This window comes from Polypterus senegalus, chromosome 9 (genome assembly GCF_016835505.1).
Source record: "Polypterus senegalus isolate Bchr_013 chromosome 9, ASM1683550v1, whole genome shotgun sequence".
Taxonomy (NCBI): domain Eukaryota; kingdom Metazoa; phylum Chordata; class Cladistia; order Polypteriformes; family Polypteridae; genus Polypterus; species Polypterus senegalus.
The window spans coordinates 140,976,818-140,988,413 of record NC_053162.1 but is presented as its reverse complement, the minus strand read 5'-3'; positions in this window follow the sequence as shown (position 1 = coordinate 140,988,413).

Here is an 11,596-nt window from a genome sequence, read left to right as displayed (position 1 = left end):
TCACACTGAGAACATGTGACAGACATGAAAGAGTCTGGAGACACATTGGTCAATGTTAATGCAGCCTGCAACAGCATCCATCTTGATCAGTTTAGTGGTGGTCTGGGGAGGCATATCCTTGGAGGATCTCACAAACCTCTATGTGCTAGGCAACAATACCCTGACTGCTGTTAGGTACCGGGATGAAATCCTACAAGCCATGGTCAGACCTTACACTGGTGCAGTGGGCTATCCAGCATTGTGGCCAGAGTGTGTGGGCAGTTAATGGATGATGAAAGCATTGATATCATTGACTGGCTCACAGTTTCCCCAGACCTGAATTGAGAACCACTGGAACATTACGTACCAGAGCATCCAACACCACTAAGTAGGATCACAGACTGTCTAGGAGATGACCTGATCCAGGTCTGGGAGGAGATCCCGCAGGACAACATCCATGACCTCATCAGGAGCATACCCAAACATTGTCATAAAAGCATGTGGGGGCCATGCACACTATTGAGTTACATTATGAGTTGTCGTGATGAAATTCATGTAAGTTGGATTAGCCTGTAATTTCAATTTTTGACCGAGTTTTGGTGTGATCTTGAATCCAGTTCTCAATGGGTGGTTTCCATTGACCGTTGTTAAATAATTTTGTTCTCAACAAATTACACACTATTACTCAGTAAAGATTTTGCACTATTTTGTTCATTGAGATGTAATGTGTTATTTAAAGTGTTCCCTTCATTTTTTTGAACTTTACAAGCTGGGGCACACTTGGTGTGAAGGACAGGGGGAGACAACCTGCACAGAGCATTGTCTTTCCTAGACCAGTAGATGGCAGCCCCCCTTTGTTATGGCAGTGCCACGGTTTTCCACAGGACTACATGGGAACTGTAGTTTTTTGACTCAGCCATGTTGAATTCTGTGGGTGCCGCTATGGGAGCTGCAGGGACTGGGGATCCCTACTTTGTTGGGTTCTCACCTCACACAGAAGTGCTTCCGAACCACAGTTTCGGAACACCAGAAGTGCATCCGGGTGTGACACTAAAGGACCTGCCTGCCACAACTCCAGAATCCAGAGTTGGGTGGAAGGAGGCAAAGCTTGCTGGGAGGAGTGAAGGAGGCAGAGAGAGAGGTTGAAAAAGAAGAAAAGGAGTATTGCTGCTTGCTTCTATATACACTAACCTAAAGGATTATTAAGAACACCTGTTCAATTTCTCATTAATGTAATTATCTAATCATCCAATCACATGGCAGTTGCTTCAATCCATTTAGGGGTGTGGTCCTGGTCAAGACAATCTCCTGAACTCCAAACTGAATGTCAGAATGGGAAAGAAAGGCGATTTAAGCAATTTTGAGCGTGGCATTGTTGTTGTTGCCAGACGGGCCGGTCTGAGTATTTCACAATCTGCTCAGTTACTGGGATTTTCACGCACAACCATTTCTAGGGTTTACAAAGAATGGTGTGAAAAGGGAAAAACATCCAGTATGCGGCAGTCCTGTGGGCGAAAATGCCTTGTTGATGCTAGAGGTCAGAGGAGAATGGGCCGACTGATTCAAGCTGATAGAAGAGCAACTTTGACTGAAATAACCACTCGTTACAACCGAGGTATGCAGCAAAGCATTTGTGAAGCCACAACATGCACAACCTTGAGGCGGATGGGCTACAACAGCAGAAGACCCCACCGGGTACCACTCATCTCCACTACAAATAGGAAAAAGAAGCTACAATTTGCACAAGCTCAGCAAAATTGGACAGTTGAAGACTGGAAAAATGTTACCTGGTCTGATGAGTCTTGATTTCTGTTGAGACATTCAAATGGTAGAGTCAGAATTTGGCATAAACAGAATGAGAACATGGATCCATCATGCCTTGTTACCACTGTGCAGGCTGGTGGTGGTGGTGTAATGGTGTGGGGGATGTTTTCTTGGCACACTTTAGGCCCCTTAGTGCCAATTGGGCATCATTTAAATGCCACGGGCTACCTGAGCATTGTTTCTGACCATGTCCATCGCTTCATGACCACCATGTACCCATCCTCTGATGGCTACTTCCAGCAGAATAATGCACCATGTCACAAAGCTCGAATCATTTCAAATTGGTTTCTTGAACATGATAATGAGTTCACTGTACTAAAATGGCCCCCACAGTCACCAGGGGCCTCATGTATAAATGGTGCGTATGCACAGAAATGTTGCGTAAGAACTTTTCCACGTTCAAATCGCGATGTATAAAACTACACTTGGCGTAAAGCCACGCAATTTTCCACGGTACCTCATGCCTTGTCGTATGCAAGTTCTCCGCTCGGTTTTGCAGACTGGCGGCACCCAGCGTCAAAGCAATGGTACTGTTCCTGTGTGATTACTCATTATTTTCATGACGGCTTTATAAATACACGAAACTAACCGCATATTGTTTATTAGTGTAATGCATCTGATTGTAATTAACTCGTAACAATATAATGGTCCAGGGAACAGCCATAGTATTCCAAATACCATAACTGCTTTAGCGTTGTTACTCTCACTGTACCTTCTTCTTTTTATTATTTTTCTTCTTCTTCTTTCAGCTCCTCCCGTTAGGAGTTGCCACAGCGGATCATCTTTTCCATATTACTCTCACTGCAGCACTCGGAGTATTCATATCACTGTATCTGAGTGTGATTCACAGCAGCAGCTGATCGGAAAGAGAATTATCGTTATACAGTTTCATGGACACGCTGTCTCAGCCACTGCAAAACGTTTTAAAGACTTTCCTGTACAGACCTCGCGGTTCAGAAACAGTTTCATCCCAAGGACTTTAAATGCAGTCAATCAAGTGCTCCTTGTAGAACTGTTTGTACTTATAAGTACAATCACCCCACTGTAAACTTGCACTACAGTTATAATATCGCACAACCTGAGCCACTTTATAAAGCGCGTATTAACATATGATGACGATATCATTTTTAAGGTGAAATGCAGCAAAATATGTTTGTTAAATTATACAGATAAAACTTTAACTTCATGTAAATAATCTATATTCTTCACTGGGAGTGTCGTTAAGGATAGAATAATTAAACATGTACTACGAAGATATTTCAATGTTCTTTAAACGTTTTGAAGAATCTGCCCTAAGCTTACAGATGGCTTAATGTCTATTACAGAGCTGATTGTATGGCGATCGGTTACTTGGGGAAAGAAAAGCACTGACTGCAGTGACGGCTACGCCAATATATATTGAATATAAAACAGAAAGAGAAAATAACAACACAGCAAAAAATGCAGCGACAAATTTCGGCAAAAGTTAAATGCTTGTGTCATACGGCTATGCAGTGTCTGCAACGGACGTGGCCATCCACCGTGCATGACATTGGTGGGCAAAGGAGCCACCGATTCTTCCTCTGCCCAGTGCCACCACAAGCTTAGAGCCGCCCCTGAGTACTGCTGCAATAAATTATTTAATCGAAGTGAAATACATGTTTAATAACGTGCTTTAACTCCTATCATCATGAAAATTACATCACGTATACATCTCAACATTTTAGTTATTCCAAGAGCTGTAATATCACGAATGTAATGGATTCTGTGTCCAGTTGGAGGAAGAGAGCCGGTTTAAGAAGCAAGTAATGATTCACACACATAGAGCACATAGAAAATCAAATACAAAACAAAGCATTTAACGTGCTACTTTAATTATGATGTGATTACTGGTTAATTAAACGATTTTAAGATGAAGTTTATGATGTTCTACTTTAATGACAAAATAAACTACGTGATTAAAGTGGAAATGTCGAGATTGAAGTTGACATTTCGTGCTTTTTCCCCACCGTGTGCCTTTTTTCTCTGTACCCTAATAAGCTTACATATGACACTCAGACAGTGGGCTACAACTCGGCTTTTCACGGCGACTTTGATATGTGACTTCTTTTTTATTTCCGGCACTGTGCGATTTTGTGAACGTGAGCTTTCAAGTTTCTCCAACACGCTATGTCACTCGATCAACTTCCTTTTGTTGATTATACCACGGTTTATTTGAACAAATAGTATGTTTTCCTTTGCCTCCACTTGGTATTCGCTGAAATTCTTATATTTTCCCCCGTGCTTTTCCCATTGTCTTTTCACAGAAGGCTGAGCTTAAGGGCGATTTATATTATTTTGCAAATTCAAAGAGGCGTAATTCTGGGAGGAGTTGGGACGTTACATAAAGCGCGTGCACAAGTGTTAGTTTTCACGCTGATCGGGATTTATGTAGTGGAAGAGCGTGGAAGTTGGAGTACGCACAGATTGATGGATTTTTCTGTGCGTAAGCACATTTCGGCTTTTGTGCTTACGCCATGTTATAGTGCGAGTTCTACGCACGGCGTTATGCATGAGGCCCCAGATCTCAACCCAATAGAGCATCTTTGGGATGTGGTGGAACGGGAGCTTCGTGCCCTGGATGTGCATCCCACAAATCTCCATCAACTGCAAGATGCTATCCTATCAATATGGGCCAACATTTCTAAAGAATGCTTTCAGCACCTTGTTGAATCAATGCCACATAGAATTAAGGCAGTTCTGAAGGCAAAAGGGGGTCAAACACCATATTAGTATGGTGTTCCTAATAATCCTTTAGGTGAGTATATATATAAAGGCTGGGAATCGACTAAATAAATATTTATGTAATTGCACAGATGTATGTAATTAATTGCAATTAATCGCATCTATGTAATATAATTTATTGTAATTTAATTATAAAATCAATACAAAAATCATGAAGTAAATACCCACTGAATTACAAAATGAATGTAGAATCAACACAACAGAATTTAAAAACAAAAAATAATAATAATAAAACTGAATTTTTAACAAACATACTACTTGAGCAAGTAAAACTTGAATTTGAATGAAAGTAAAAATTAAATGATCAAACCAACTGTTGACTTTGAATGCACTATTAAAGACTGATTTAATTGAAAGAACAGATGTCTCTTAAATGGGCATATATTAAAACTTGTGTAAAACTCCATAAAAATTATCCTCAATTGTTCATCACCATCAACGACTTGATAATTATACAATACACACTTTTTTTTCACCTGGTGTACATTGGAAATAACAGTATAGTGCCTCTGAGTCCAGACGAGAGAGAGTCACACTCCTCAGTTGATCAAGACCTGTCCGAGAAGGATGAGTCTGCATGGAGAAGCCAACATTACATGAGAAGCAACTCAATGATTGTCATTGCCGACACAACACTTACAGAGAACTTTAGCAGGCAGGATATGTGTCAGTGGTTCATCTGCCTGCGTGCATGCTTGCCAGTGACTCTTGCAGAGCCATGGGCCAGTAGGCACACAAGTTGTGTCTGACCCTGGATCAATGGAGTGAGAAAGAGAAAGGAGAAGACTGCCTGTATGAGTGGGCAAAGGGACAAAACAACGCTAAGTGCTGTGTCTGTGAAAATGGATCTCCTCTCAATCTCCGAGCTGCTTTTTTTGCCGCCCCTGTCCTGCCCCTATGGACACTTTAGAACATGTGTAGATTTAATGCTTTTGTGGTTGGTAGAATTGTGGTGTGCCGTGGTATTCTGTGGGTTACAAAACACTGCTGTATCTACACATTTGCTCCTGGTATGCTAATAATGAACTCCGTAGCTGCTATCTCAGTTAAAAACTGACACCGTGCATTACTTGGGTTGTTAAGTTGTGTTCTTTGCATAAATTAGCAAATATACTGCAAACTGGAATAATGGGTAGGGATAATAATTACACTTCTGTTTTGTAGAATTTTGTCATATTTGGGAAGTTAGCACTGTAAGCCACCTGGCAGAATGGCGAGTTAATTACAGAGGTACTAGAAAATTATTTTGGTTTTAGTGCCATTCAAAGAAAACTTATTTAGCACTTATGTGATATATCATTGATTCAGTCTTTCTACAGAACCACAAAATGAAAAAACAGGAAAGAGATAATCATTTTTACATTTGAAAATTTTCACTAGCATTGTACCAGGACTGCCTTAAACCCCCCTTTTCCTCCAATTCCTTTTCAAATGTAGTATTTAAATACAGTACTGGTTGTGTATGTAATTCTTTAGGTTAACAAATAACTTTTTCCTTTTATTGTTTCATAATGTTAAAAAAAAAAACTACAAGAAAATGCTGCCCTGACCAAAGCACTGCCTGAGGCATTTGACTCATTGCCAGATACGACTATATTTTAACACGTTCAACAGGCGACATTAATTGCAACACGTTAACTTCTGCTCAAAAAAATTAAAGGAACATTTTGAAAACACATCAGATCTCAATGGGAAAAAAATCATGCTGGATATCTATACTGATATGGACTAGGGTAATGTGTTAGGAATGAAAGGATGCCACATCATTTGATGGAAATGAAAATTATCAGCCTATAGAGGGCTGAATTCAAAGACACCCCGACAGGCTAGTCCATTTTTCTGAATTTTCAACGCAGCATAAGAATCATGCTCAATAGTTTGTATGGTCCCCACGTGCTTGTATACATGTCTGACAACACTGGAGCATGCTCCTAATGAGATGACAGATGGTGTCCTGGGGGATCTCCTCCCAGATCTGGACCAGGGCATCACTGAGCTCCTGGACAGTCTGAGGTGCAATTTGGCAGCATCAGATGGACCGAAACATAATGTCCCAGAGGTGTACTATTGGATTTAGGTCAGACAAGCGTGGAGGCCAGCCAATGGTATCAATTCCTTTATCCTCCAGGAACTGCCTGCATACTCTCACCACATGAGGCCGGGCATTGCTGTGCGCCAGGAGAAACCCAAGACACACTGCACCAGCATAGGGTCTGACAATGGGTCCAAGGATTTCATCCTGATACCTAATGTCTAGCCTGTAGAGGTCTATGTCCCTCCATGGATATGCCTCCTCAGACCATCATTGCTCCACCACCAAACCGGGCATGCTGAACAATGCTACAGGCTGCATAACATTCTCCATGGCTTCTCCAGACCCTTTCACATCTGTCACATGTGATCAGGGTGAACCTGCTCTCATCTGTGAAAAACACAGGATTCCAGTGGTGGACCTGCCATTCCTGGCATTCTATGGCAAATGCCAATCGAGCTCCACGCTGCCGAGCAGTGAGCACAGGGTCCACTAGAGGACATCGGGCCCTCAGGTCACCCTCATGAAGTCTGTTTCTGATTGTTTGGTCAGAGACATTCACACCAGTGGCCTGCTGGAGGTCATTTTGTAGGGCTCTGGCAGTGCTCATCCTGTTCCTCCTTGCCCAAAGGAGCAGATACCGGTCCTGCTGATGGGTTAAGGACCTTGTAGGGCCCTGTCCAGCTCTCCTAGAGTAACTGCCTCTCTCTTGGAATCTCCCTAATGCCCTTGAAACTATGCTGGGAGACAGAGCCACAGCTAATCTTCTGGCAATGCACATATTGATGTGCCATCCTGGAGAAGTTGGACTACCTGTGCAACCTCTGTAGAGTGCAGGGATCGCCTCATGCTACCAGTAGTGACACTGACTGTAGCCAAATGCAAAACTAGTGAAAAAACAGTCAGAAAAAATTAGGAGGGAAAAATGTCAGTGGCCTCCACCTGTTAAACCAATACTGTTTTGGGGATTATCTCATTGTTGCCCCTCTAGTGCACCTGTTGTTAATTTCATTAACACCAATGTAGCTGGAACTGATTAACAAACCCCTCTGCTACTTAACTGACCAGATCAAAGTTTCATTAACTTGATGCTATACTCGGATTAAAAAGTGATCCTTTAATTTTTTTGAGCAGTATATATATATATATATATATATATATATATATATATATATATATATATATATATATATATATATATATATATATACAAGTATATACAAGTGTGCTGCAAACAAAACCTACAATAGGGTTTCGTGACCTTTTTAACAGATGGACAAAAACCAAGCAGAAGGCAACATTTAAGGCCTAATTATTTCTCTGACAATGAAAGCAGTATGAAGGTTACATCATAAGTCATTAGAAGTACATTGTAACCTGTTGCATCTGAAGCAAATATCTGATTATACCTTAGACCAAAAGTAACCATAGACCTTTAGTGGAAGTGATTGGACTGGACCAACCAATATTTTTTTGTTTTACTTAACCATGTAACTGCTAAGGCAACTTGACCTTTTGCAATTTGATGACAATTTGAAAAAAAAGAACACCTCCAATCAAAGACCAACTTTCATGTAAATCGGAGACTTGTAGGTAAATAATTCCCCATCATTCTGTTTTAGAGATACATAAGCTATATTGGAGCAGGAGAATTAAACAACAATATGTTGTAGTCCCACGTTGCTTGGTGTGATGCTAGGTCAAATAATATTCTACAGCTGATAAAAACATGCTGTATTGACATGGTGGAGGATGTTGAATTCATGATGTAAAAGTAATTAGATCTGTAGATATATTAAAACAGATTCTAACATCTAACAAATATGTTAAAGAAGTGTCTGTCATAACCAACTGTTCTTCAGTTTTGATTAGATTGCACAAATTATAATCAGGGCTGTATTTTCCAAACTAAGTAAGTTCAGGAAAGACCTTGATTTTCGTGATACTAAGAGACAGTAGATGAAATCGAACCCATAATAGATTAGAATAGAATAATAGAATAGAAGAACATAAGTGACCAACAAAGATTTGCCAGTTTTTCACTGAATAATCTTTAGTTGTGTTGGAAGCAACCTTTGTAGACAAAAATGTTAATAATGAGATTATTTGCCTTACACATGCTATGTAACTGTATGTCTAGAAAGAAGTTAAGATTATGTTCTGCAAAGAGAATCCCATATGAATGCTGATCTCAGTTCATTGCTAGAATTGAAAGCAGTGATGAGTGAAATAAATTGTGAGAAATTACTTTTGCAGCAAAAATAAATTGCATTTCACTCCCAGAGAAATTCATACAATTCACACAAGAAGAAAGGCATTTAGTTCATGCCTAGAAGTGTTTTCATGCATTATTTCTGCATTCATCTACCTGCCATTTAGTAAATAAATACATTTCTTTATCCTGCCCTGGTCCATTAACTTGATGTGGTACTGAGACTTGAGCATTACAGTAATGCTCAGAGCTAGGTCGTTGGGAGCTTTGTGCTCCCGGTTGGGTCTCCCTTGGAGAACAGGTTTGGGCTGAATTGTCAGACAAAGAACAGTTCACAATGACCCCCATGAAGGTGCAAAACTGTATCCTATCCGGGATAGGAATATCAGAACCCAATTCTGGAGCAGGGCTTGGTAGTCCACATAACATGAATGGGCTCAAGACAAAGTAGGAAAGACCTAGATGGACTAGATCCTGGCAGTACAAACAAGTTTTGGGAACTTGGAACATTACATCTCTGGTGAGGAAGGAGCCTGAGCTGGTTTAGGAGGTGAAAAGACCAGTTAGATATAGTTGGTGTCACCTTCAAACACACCATGGGTTCTGTAACCAAACTTCTTGATCGGAGGTGGTCTCTCTATTACTATGAAGTTCCCATATTTGAAAGAACTTGGTCAGGTGTAGGGATACTCAAAAACCCCCAGTGGAGGCTGCACAATTAGAGTTCTCTCCAGTGGACAAGAGTGTTACCTCATTGCGACTATGATTGGGGACAGCAATCTGCAACTCATCATCAACAAGACAAAATGCAAGACAAAAGAGATGGAGGTGGACCGCCAAGGAGCCTCTGAGACCAGTCATTATTCAGGGGAAGGCCGTGGAAGAGGTTAAGAGCTACAAATACCTGGGGGTTCACATAAACAGCAAAGAGGACTGGTCTGACAATATATTGGTGTTATACAAGTAGGACCAGAGCAGTCTGTACTTGCTAAGGAGAATTCAGTCTTTTGATATGTACAGCAAGCTACTGAAAATATTCTATCAGTCTATAGCAGCCAGTGTGGTGCTGTAGTCTCCTGTGGAAGCAACCTGAGGAGAAATGATGCACAATGCCTGAACAAACTTATCAGGAAACCCTGCTCCATCACAGGGCAAACTCTGGATACACTGGAAGCTGCTGTGGAAAAGAGGATGATAGCAAAATTGGATGCCATCAAGAAAAATTCCCTAAATTCCCTCCAGGAGGTACTCTCATGGAGCAATTTTAGCCACTGGCTTATTCCGCTACATCGTGCTAAGAAGTGCCTCTGGGGGTCTTTGCTGCCTACTGCTATCAGGCAATTCAGTGCTTCCACCCGATGTACTTGTTAAGTTTATTGATTGATTGATTGGCTGTATGATCTGTCCTGTGAGTCTGTATTCTTGTTTTTAAATTTTTACAATTTTTAACGTATTGTAGGTTACCTAATTGTTTATTTTTGCTTAATTAGCAGCCAAACAATAATGAGATACAAAATGAAACAAAACACCAGGAAACTGCGTCCATCACACAATATTAGAAAATAAAGAAAGATGAAGGTTTCAGGACTGTTGATCTGCACAGGTCCCCAAAACATTTTAACAATCCTCTTAGAAAAGAGAAGATCAACAGTTTTGGAAATGTTTGCTATTGCACAATGAGAGCAGCAACAATCCATGGAATTAAAGAACATGTTTAATTAACAACAAGAACCAGCACCTAATTAAGCAACTGGTTAGAGAGAAATTGGTTGAAGTCTGAGGCCCTGACTTAGATGGTCTTCCATTGGCTCATGCTGTTCAAATTTCATTTATGTTTGGGTGCCATTAAAGGAAAGAAATTAAGCAATTCAGAGGAATGAAGAAGGCATTCAGGGGAAGAAATCTTAAAAAAACAAGTCAATTTAAATGAAAGTAAAAGGAGTTAATTAGCAGCAAAAACTGGTCACCAAATAAGAAAAGGTTATAATGAAAATCTGCAGCTATTGCAGCCCTCCAGGACCGGAGTGAGAGACCACTGCCCTATGGCACTGCTCTAAAGAACTTCTCAGGCACCTTTATTTTTAAGAGTGTAGATTAGCTAATTGTAAGATATATTTTTGATTTGTCACTACTAACAGTTTTCTATTTTTATTCTGTTCTTCATTGCTTGTGATTAGTCAATGTCAGCTCATTGATGTTTCTGGTCTATGTTTTGTGTTTATGTTACATTTACAATAAATGTTAATATGGCATTTGTAATTATTCTGTGCCTGTAATTAAAAGTGTGTGCAATAAGAATATAAATTAAGTGTCATTTACAGTCCCTCTTATTCAGCCTCTCTGTTGTTTCTTTTCCCAAGCAAATAAATAATCATTTTGTCACTGATGAGAAGCACAATTATAAACCTATTTTTACTTTCACAATTATTTTGGGATCCAGCCCTGTAATGTTACAAGCTCACCAAGTTAAAGCAGACCTTGCTTGTTCTTTATTCTCGGCCTAGACCGATACTTATAGTTGACTACTCTTTAACCCTGGATTGCAGGTCCCTAGAATTTCCCACTGTGATAATAAATGTCTATGTACTTAACCTAACCTAATCTAACCTGACCTGTTTAGTGTGAAGCTTTATACTGCCACCTTTTGTTCTAGAGGAGGTTCAAATTATAATAATAATACATTTTATTTATATAGCGCCTTTCCCATGCTCAAGACACTTACAGAATATAAGAAAGAATGGCAGGGTATACAGCGTATAGCATTGTACAAACCAAATAAATAAATA